Source organism: Oncorhynchus gorbuscha, linkage group LG26 (genome assembly GCF_021184085.1).
Source record: "Oncorhynchus gorbuscha isolate QuinsamMale2020 ecotype Even-year linkage group LG26, OgorEven_v1.0, whole genome shotgun sequence".
In the NCBI taxonomy this organism is placed as follows: Eukaryota; Metazoa; Chordata; class Actinopteri; order Salmoniformes; family Salmonidae; genus Oncorhynchus; species Oncorhynchus gorbuscha.
Genome location: NC_060198.1, coordinates 39239059 through 39249076, shown reverse-complemented (window position 1 = coordinate 39249076; position 10018 = coordinate 39239059). Strand labels below are relative to the sequence as shown.

General features: G+C 38.7%; 1 pseudogene; it reads right to left on the bottom strand.

Moving 5' to 3' along the window:
* Positions 1-2196: 2196 nt before the first annotated feature.
* On the bottom strand, positions 2197-9725 carry LOC124016272 (annotated as a pseudogene).
* Positions 9726-10018: the final 293 nt, after the last annotated feature.

The following is a 10018-nucleotide window of genomic DNA, read 5'->3' as shown; positions in this document are numbered from 1 at the left end:
ATAATACCCAGTATGCTTAGCAGTTTATTTTGTTATGTTCATTATTATTATTATTATTATTATATATTATTATTTTCACATATAGATTTTGGTCATTAGCAGACACTCTTACCCAGAGTGACTTACAGTCATGGCATTCAACTAAGGAAGATAAACAACAACATTTCACAGTTATAGCATGTAAGAAGTGTCTTTAATGTTACTGTTATTCTGGGTAGGCTAATTAAAATATATTTCTGTATTTTAAAATACAAAATACATGTATTTTAATTCAATACATTTAAAAATAGAAGTATTGTGTGGTTTAATTTGATAAAATATTTATGGTATTTTGTGTATTATATTTTGTAATTGTATTTTGTACATTTTACCCATCCCTGGTTAAGATTAGGGTTAAGAGTTAGGTTAAAGGGTTAAGGTCAGGGTTAGCGAAAGGGTTTGTTAACATGCTACGCAGTTGCAAAGTAGCTCAAAAGAAGAAAGTGGTTGCAAAGTTACAAAATAGCTCAAATGCTTGTCCGTGATGAGATTCAAACATGCAACCTTTGGGTTGATACAGATGTGTTATATATACCGTGATGAGATTCAAACATGCAAACTTTGGGTTGATACAGATGTGTTATATATACCGTGATGAGATTCAAACATGCAAACTTTGGGTTGATACAGATGTGTTATATATATACCGTGATGAGATTCAAACATGCAACCTTTTTGGGTTGATACAGATGTGTTATATATACCGTGATGAAATTCAAACATGCAACCTTTGGGTTGCTACAGATGTGTTATATATACCGTGATGAAATTCAAACATGCAACCTTTGGGTTGCTACAGATTGTTATATATACCGTGATGAGATTCAAACATGCAACCTTTGGGTTGATACACATTTGTGTTATATATACACCGTGATGCGATTCAAACATGCAACCTTTGGGTTGATACAGATGTGTTATATATACCGTGATGAGATTCAAACATGCAACCTTTGGGTTGATACAGATGTGTTATATATACCGTGATGAAATTCAAACATGCAACCTTTGGGTTGCTACAGATGTGTTATATATACCGTGATGAAATTCAAACATGCAACCTTTGGGTTGCTACAGATGTGTTATATATGTGATGAGATTCAAACATGCAACCTTTGGGTTGATACACATTTGTGTTATATATACACCGTGATGCGAAAACATGCAACCTTTGGGTTGCTACAGATGTGTTATATATACCGTGATGAGATTCAAACATGCAACCTTTGGGTTGATACAGATGTTTATATATACCGTTTTGAGATTCAAACATGCAACCTTTGGGTTGCTACAGATGTGTTATATAACCGTGATGAGATTCAAACATGCAACCTTTGGGTTGATACAGATGTGTTATATATACCATGATGAGATTCAAACATGCAAACTTTGGGTTGATACAGATGTGTTATATATACCGTGATGAGATTCAAACATGCAAACTTTGGGTTGATACACATTTGTGTTATATATACCGTGATGAAATTCAAACATGCAACCTTTGGGTTGCTACAGATGTGTTATATATACCGTGATGAGATTCAAACATGCAACCTTTGGGTTGATACATTTGTGTTATATATACACCGTGATGCGATTCAAACATGCAACCTTTGGGTTGCTACAGATGTGTTATATATACCGTGATGAGATTCAAACATGCAACCTTTGGGTTGATACAGATGTGTTATATATACCGTGATGCGATTCAAACATGCAACCTTTGGGTTGCTACAGATGTGTTATATATACCGTGATGAGATTCAAACATGCAACCTTTGGGTTGCTACAGATGTGTTATATATACCGTGATGAGATTCAAACATGCAACCTTTGGGTTGATACAGATGTGTTATATATACCCTCCTTTCATTTTTTCCTTAAGTAACCTATTTTCTTATGTTTTATTAACATTTTATACTCATTTGAGTGTCCTGGACTTTCGTTTACTATGTTATGTCTAGTCTATGAGACCAGCCTGATAAAGCTACAACTTTGCTGCCTTCTACTGACAGATAGCTGAACTGATAATCAGTCTGGTGTAAGTTCACAGTGTATTCACATTTCCTCACCTGATCTGATACCACAAGATGCCTCTGTCCTGAAATTGACATCAGCCTTATTTCATAGCAACAATAATGATATTATAGACTGACAGAAGATGCAGGCATTTATTCAAGGCATGACAGTGGCAGGTTAGATGTGTACATAAACATGCTTTCAGTTTTGGCACATTCAAAACCACATTTACAAAAACAGTAATTATAATTATTTTGAATCAATGAAATGGATTTATTTAGTTGAAAGCTGATTTCCAATGTACCCATAATGAAGCATACTGTTTTTGTTGTAATGATATGTGATATACAGTACATAAAAAACACTCAAAGGTAGTCTCACTGTAATGATGAATGATATGAATTACTGTCATACAACGACAATGTTAGATCAACTCACGTCTGCAATTTTCATGAAGCTTAAAAAAAAATAAATTAACCAATTTTCTTCCATACAATTACGAAAGCATCAGATAACAAAAACACAGGATATACATTAGCTACATACATTATTTACATAAATAGAAAGCACATCTTCTAAAATCTCCTCGTCCTTTCCTGTAGGATGACCAAATATTTATTATTCAAAAAAACTATGCATAATGTCCATTTCTATTGTCAGTATAGTATTTTTGTGACCTTGTGCAATTTTATGCTACAATCTAAATGACACAAATTCTTACTCCAGAGCACAAACACAAAACAATCATCAAATTTCAAGGTTATGGGTTTAAACCGCTGTGAAAATGCCCAAATCATGACTTTTTGAAACAATTGTTTTGTTCACTGTTTGTAATTATTAGTGTTGAGAGTGTTTTTTAACACAAGTTTTTTGGTGTTTGAGTTTTAAACTTTAGGATTTTGTTTTCTACTTCCCTAGAGTGAGATGAACCTGTGGAAACCATTTTTATGTCTCTACATGCAGTTTGAAGGAAGTTGCTAACTAGCGTTAGCTCAATGACTGGGAGTCTATGGTACTTGGCTCGTGGAACTACCTCGAACTTCCTTCATACTGGATGCAGAGACATAAACATGGTATTCACAAGTTCTTCTGACTCTGAGGGGTATAAAATAACATTTCACTGTTAGTTACTTCTCAGAATCACACAGTGAAAGTATGATAGCTATCAAATATAGGTTCATCTCGACTTAACAAAATAAGAAAACAGCTTGTGCTCAGAATAGAAATCTAAACATTTCACTTTTGTATCATCTCATTGATTCCAGAGTTAAGAAAGACAGCAACACTGGCTATGTTACAGTCTGGTTTTAGATCTAAGTGACATTCATACTACTTCTGCAAAGGGAATCCTACACAAATAGCATGGTTTTATTTATTTGTATACATTTCATTAAACTCATTCACTGCACACAGATATTTGTTGGTGTAATATATCAGTTAGAGTATCTAAAAGACACATGTAAAAATCTAGTATTTTTTCCCAAAAATCTGTACTACTGTAGTAAATGAGGATAGGGTTACAACGTACTAGCTGTGAATACTGGAGACAGACCACACGATACTGAAGAGCTGAAACCAGGTTTGAGGAAGCAGGAAAGATTTCCTCCTGTTTCCCCTCTACCCTGAGAACTCCTGTCTGTGATACATGTCTGGATCATAGTATTTGGTTACCACCACTCTGTTGGCAAACTTGCGGCCAGTGAGGGCCTGCATGGCTTTCTGACAGTCTGCAGCAGAAACATACTCCACAAAGATCTGAAACAAAAAGAACCATCAACTTCATCAGGATCCAAATAGCAGATACATACATGTTACTTCAACAACAATTCATACTTCATGTGGTGTATTGCAGTTTTTGATTTTGTTCAGACCAATTACTTATGTTTAACAACAGTGAAGAGCAGAGTCTCATTCTGTATTGAATAACCTCAGTTCAACCTTTTACCTTGCCACAGCCAGGGACCTCCACTCCTTCGACAGGCCGGGAATCTCGATGGAGCGCACGCTGCCGTACTTGCAGCACTCCTCACTGATGTCCTCCAGGATCTCCTCGTAGTCCTCGTCTTCCACCAGCTCCTCAGGCATCACCATGTTGAGCAGGCACAGCACCTCCGTGTGCAGCCCAGAGTTCTGAAGTCCCTGCAGCCCAGGCACCTGCAGCGTCACCGGGGTCTCGATGATGGCAGTCTAGGTGGGAGGAAGGAAAACAGCCCAGACAGACGACACATTTAGACTGCTGGTACTCACATTTGTTTCTTGCAATTCAAAATGCACAAGGGAACTGCGCTTACCGGATTGGCGTTTTTGGCTCCCACACTGGCTCTCTGGACGATGAGCTTTTTGTCACCCAGTTGCATGCCATTGAGCCCAGCCACCGCCTGACAAACATACACAGAAACTTTTCAAATATGGAATAGAACCTTAAAAACAAGATTGATTTGACACCTAAAAATGATAAACCATAACCATGAGAAAGCATAGCATTTGCTCATCCGTACCTGATCAGTCGCACTGATGTCAACATATTCACAAAAGGCATAACCTTTGGAAAGTGACGTTACTGTCCTTGACAAGGTTGAAGGCTTTGAGTGGTCCGAATGATGTCAAGAGCTCCTTCACCTGCATAAGAGATGAAGACAAGCAGAGGCATAAGCAGGGTAATATGAATCCTCCACATATTCTACTGAATTCATTCTAAGCCTCCATTTAATAGTCATGAGGAGAGAAATCATACCAAGGTGAATGGCCTGGAGAAGTGCAATAAATGACATGGTCAAAGAAAACAAAATATTTGTATCTTGAATTTAAAAAATAAAAATAATTGTAGAACGTTTATTAGTTTCAGTGTGATGAGATTAAGATTGCTTAATTACAAAGCAAATCAATTGTTTGTTAATAATTTGTATATGCATACAAAAACGGCTGATGTTTTACAGACAAACTCTATTTAATTATGACATATACTAAATCCACAATAATCCAGGGAAACTACATATGAGATTTTTGAAAGAGCCCTGAATGACTGATTTTCTGTATGACAAAACATTAACAGGTACAGACTTTGTGTAATGTATTTCATTTTATTCATATTTTACCAGAAATTAATTTACTTAACAATAATATAAAGTTATTAAACAGTAATAACACAAGTTGTGCTGAAAATTGTGCACGGACTATAAAATCCTGAGCTATGAAAATGATGAACCCATCATCAAAGTAAACTGATTGGCTATCACTTCATCTACAAAATGCACTTGTTTCATGACAGTACATCATGTTAACACAGACTTAACTTTATTTTTAAGGCTGAGAACCACCCCAAAACCTAACATCAATCGGGTATCTGTTTATTTTATCCCACCCCTAGCTAATTTAGTCCTTAACGCGTTTCAAAAGAGTGATGGGAGAGAGAGAAAGAGGAGCCAGGAAGGGAACCTGCTGGCTAGGAGTGTATCCGTGGGAGGAACGGAATGTCTTACTTGCCTTGTGTTACATGTTGGCATGGCAGCAGTAGATCAGTACTACTGAACAAATTATGAGCGCAGACTTAACGATCTTACAGGCCCCTAGCTGGGGACAAAGTGGGGGAACAAAAATGAAAGAGCTGTGAGTATCAAAGCAGTAGCAGTGACTGCAAGAGTAAAAAAGAATAAGAAAATAAACACCAGGGTACAATCAGGGTACTGTTTAGAAAGAAAATCAGGAGGAATGGAAAGTTAGAATCCAATTCATTTAGTGCACAACAACATTGCAGAACTATGCCGTTTCCCAATCTCTCTGGAACTTGAAGTGAAGATGTAGCACAGTAATATGTTTGGTGTGAGGAATCATGGAATACGGTTGTTGGCAACCATTTGACTTACATTTACATTACATTTAAGTCATTTAGAATTTTACTCAAGCCTGCATATTGTGATATCTAGGACATGTTACCTCGCTCCATCTTATGAACTGGACTTTGCTTACCTTTGTCAAATAAGCATGGTTAAAATGAGAAATTAGCAGACAGCTGAACAGTTACACTTTTCACTCACTGGAGTACTGATAATCAAGCCTATTAACCCACCAATTCATATACTTATAGCTCCTGCTAGCAGGTGGTCACGCATTTATCCCATTCAAAAGTATGTTTTCATGGGACCATTAGTGACTATAAAATACTTATCTGATAGAGATACTATTGTTATCTCTGAAATCAAGTGAATGAGATTGAAACTGGGTTGATGATTATGCATAAATAATATGTGTAAATATTAATTCACAATTTAGTTCAGTCATGAAATCACTAGCTGAGTTTTTATTCAAACACATCAGAGTGATTCATGGAGTGAAAAAGAATGTGTTCACATTAACTAATGCTAATGAATAATGCTAATGAATAATGCTAATGAAATGTAATCTCATGATTTCTAACAGAAGTGTAAAAACAAACTGCATAAAAGGAGGAGTTACTGGCATCTTCACAAATATCAGACATAAATAATACATTCGTATTTTGATTTCCATACAACACTGGCCAAATTGTAGACACAATGAAAACAGAACCTGAAAAAATATTCAATTATAATTCAATTATTCAATGTTTTTCAAACAGCAACTTCTCCTTTGGGTAGGGTGTACATTGTGCTTCTCACACCTGCAGGGTGTGACTGAAGCAGATGCTGTCAGTGCTGAATGTGTTAGTTCCTATAAGCATCTCTACACTACTAAATGCCTGCCATGGACTTATGGCCAGGGAAAGAGCGTCAGTTAGTTAAGATACTGTCTACTTTAGGCCAAATGTTATTCCCATTGTTACTCCCTAGTATGTTTTATTCACGTGTGCCTATAAGCTTTATTTAGCTCACTGTATCTCAACCAGTGGAGGCTGCTGAGGGGAGGACGGCTCATAATAATGGCTGGAATGGAGCTAATGGAATGGCATCAAACACCTGGATACCATTCCACCAATTCCGCTCCAGTCATTACCACAAGGCTGTTCTCCCCAATTACGGTGCCACCAACCTCCTGTGGCCTCAACATGGTTGTAAGTTTAAAGGACAAAGGTCACTTCTCCCCCAACCAACCAGAACAGAATACTGTAAGTCTGTCACTTCAGTGACCAGTTCAAGAAAGTAATACAAATGAAAAAGGTAAGGTATGCTTGTGTTGTCAATGTGAAATGACTGTTTGAGTGAAGTACCTGATCATCATTGAGATAGTTGGGTAGGCCTCCAATAAACAGTTTATGTGGGGAGTCTGGTACCACTGTGGACACGACACCTACAGAGACAAAAACAACAATAAACACGTTCAACTGCAATATACCTGTACTGTAGCTGATATCTACTGGTGCTATGAATGTGAACTACATAACTAAGAAAGAATGTTGCCACTGTACAAACCTGGGACATGAAAAGCAGGCTGCTCTGAAATGCCAGGTAGGGGCCGGTAGTCATGTGGTCGTCTTATCTTCAACGACTGACCTTGGAAAATGATTCCATCGAAAGCCATGGCCTGTGTGGTCTCATCGACAGACCGGAACTGGAGAGGAAGATGCCAAACAGGGAGTTAGACAGTTTAAGTAAGTTATGCAAGGCAACTAATGTTACACACCAACATATACAGAAGAGACAGGACACAAGGCAACCTACCTCTAGGAATGCAAAGTTCTTATCCTGATTTATCTGCACAGCAAGCACAGGGATGCTAGGGGCTTGCGATAGGCCTGCAAGCCTCATTTGGGCATTGAAGAATTCTGCCATGGACTCCTAAAAACAGAAATAAATAAAGGAAGAAATATCAGCTGAAACCATTACAGTAACTGCAAAAATACATTGAAATACGATGTTGTCACTTCAATGTGCAAGACAACGTAAGTCCTCTGGGAAGTTCACCTCTGTTACTCCAAAGGGAATATTGCCAACATAGAGACGTCGAGCCTGCCGAGTCATCTGACTGCCAACTATGGGCACTTGGGTGGGTGTTACTGCCAACCCACTCATGGCAGATGATGCCAGCAGGGCTATTGTGGGTATCTGCCCAGCCGCTGAAGGGAAAAGTAGAGAGTAAGAGAAACTTCACACAACCTTAGTAACTGGCACTGTTCTGGACAATTCATTCTTACATGTATGAACTTAACAGGAAATAAATAAAACAGGGGAACATTACAGTGGGATATTAGCCCTTAACAGGCAAAGAGAAGCTGACAGATACCTTGCATAGCTTTGTACTGCAATGGTGTGATGTGTTCAAAGCCAGGGGGAGGCACATCCCAGTATCTGCAGGTCCTTTTCCTCCTTGTTCTTCGTGGAGAATAGCTGAGTAAACAGAATACATGTTGGCTCATTGTTGGCAAAGGTAACACTGAAAAGGCAATACCTTAGTATACCTGACATGCTGCTTTCTGTCAGTAAGTGGCTCTAGGTACTGTACCAGGGGCTAAATACTCACCTGTGCTTCTTGTGATCCCGGGAGGTGCTCCTCTGCTCCCGGCTCTTCCTGTCTCTACTGCGGCTTCGCTTCTCTCGGCTCCGGTTGCCTCGGTCTTTGCTCCAGCTGCGATGTTTCTCACTGCGGCTCTGAGACCCCCTGCCGCTCCTCTCCTTCTGTCTCTCCTTCTGTCTCTCCTTCTCTCTCTCTATGTCGGTGGGAAGAGAAAGGATGGAACATAAGCCAAGCTTTTGGTAGCTATATACAATCATGTTTCAGCATCATTAAGCACAATGGGTCACTATAATACACTGGACATACCTAACATGCAGAGAGGGTTGTAATAAGCTAGTATGAACTCTTGAATAAACTTAATTTGATCGGGGTAAAATACACAGAAGCTGCTTCCAGCTATGTGAATAGATTTGACAGAAATGAGTTCATAACATTCCAGTGGGATGCTTATTATGGACCAAGATATAGCTAACCTACCTGCAAGCTGACCAAGCAAACAAAATTGATCAGTCAGTCTGGGATAGCTAGCTTGATTATCTTGGTAACTAGCTAGCTAACTAGCTGGCTAGTGCAATAGACCAGCGAGTGCATCTAAATATTTGGTGCAGCTATAGTTAGCTAGTTAACTAACTATCAATTTAGCTAGGTAACGTTAGATAAGCTAATTCACTCGAACTATAGCCATGCTATGTTTGCTAATCAATAAATTAAGTGGCTAATGGTTAAATTAGCTAGCTAGTCAAATAAACTGCATCTGCATACAGCAGGACTAGCTCGTCTAGCAAAGCTATCTAGCTAACTTGACAACCAGACACATAATCACAGTAATGCATGCTAGTTAGCTAGCTAAAAGCTTCTAGATAGCTAGAACCATTGCAACACATCCAAAATTGAAGGCTGAAATAAAATGGGAGATCACCCTGTCGGTTCTCGCTCAGCTGTTTTTCGAATTCCTCAAAATCAGCCATGATTACTGCAATATTTTAAACCGATGATATTCTGTATCTGCCTGACTGCCTTGACGGATCAGACTTGGCTGTCCAGAGTCCAGCTAGCTGTAATTGCACAGTACTGTAGTAGACGGCTCCATGGATTTTTCCAGTCGGCAAACTGCTTGCGCTACCCATTCCACAGAGTGATAAAACATAGCTACACAGTAGAAACCCAGATGAGAGAGTAGCCAAACATTCCAAGAGTGTGCAGAACAGGGAATATCATAGAAACGACGCGCAAGGGGACCGTTCAAGAACAATCACACTTTGTACGTAGAGCAATCACACTAGGAATCGTAATCAATACCAGAAACTGAATGCCACGTGAGGATTAATTAGTACAAAGATGAGAAGATAGCAACATTTTTTCTCTACAACACTTATAATACAGTTTATTTGAAACAGGTTGGAGATGGAGACATTGGGTCAACATTTGGCATGGAATAAGACAGCTCAAAGAAGCTGTGAAGCTGACAAAACGGTGCATGTGTGTGCATGTGTGTGCATGTGTGTGTGTGCAGGGCTGGACTGCACATCTGGGC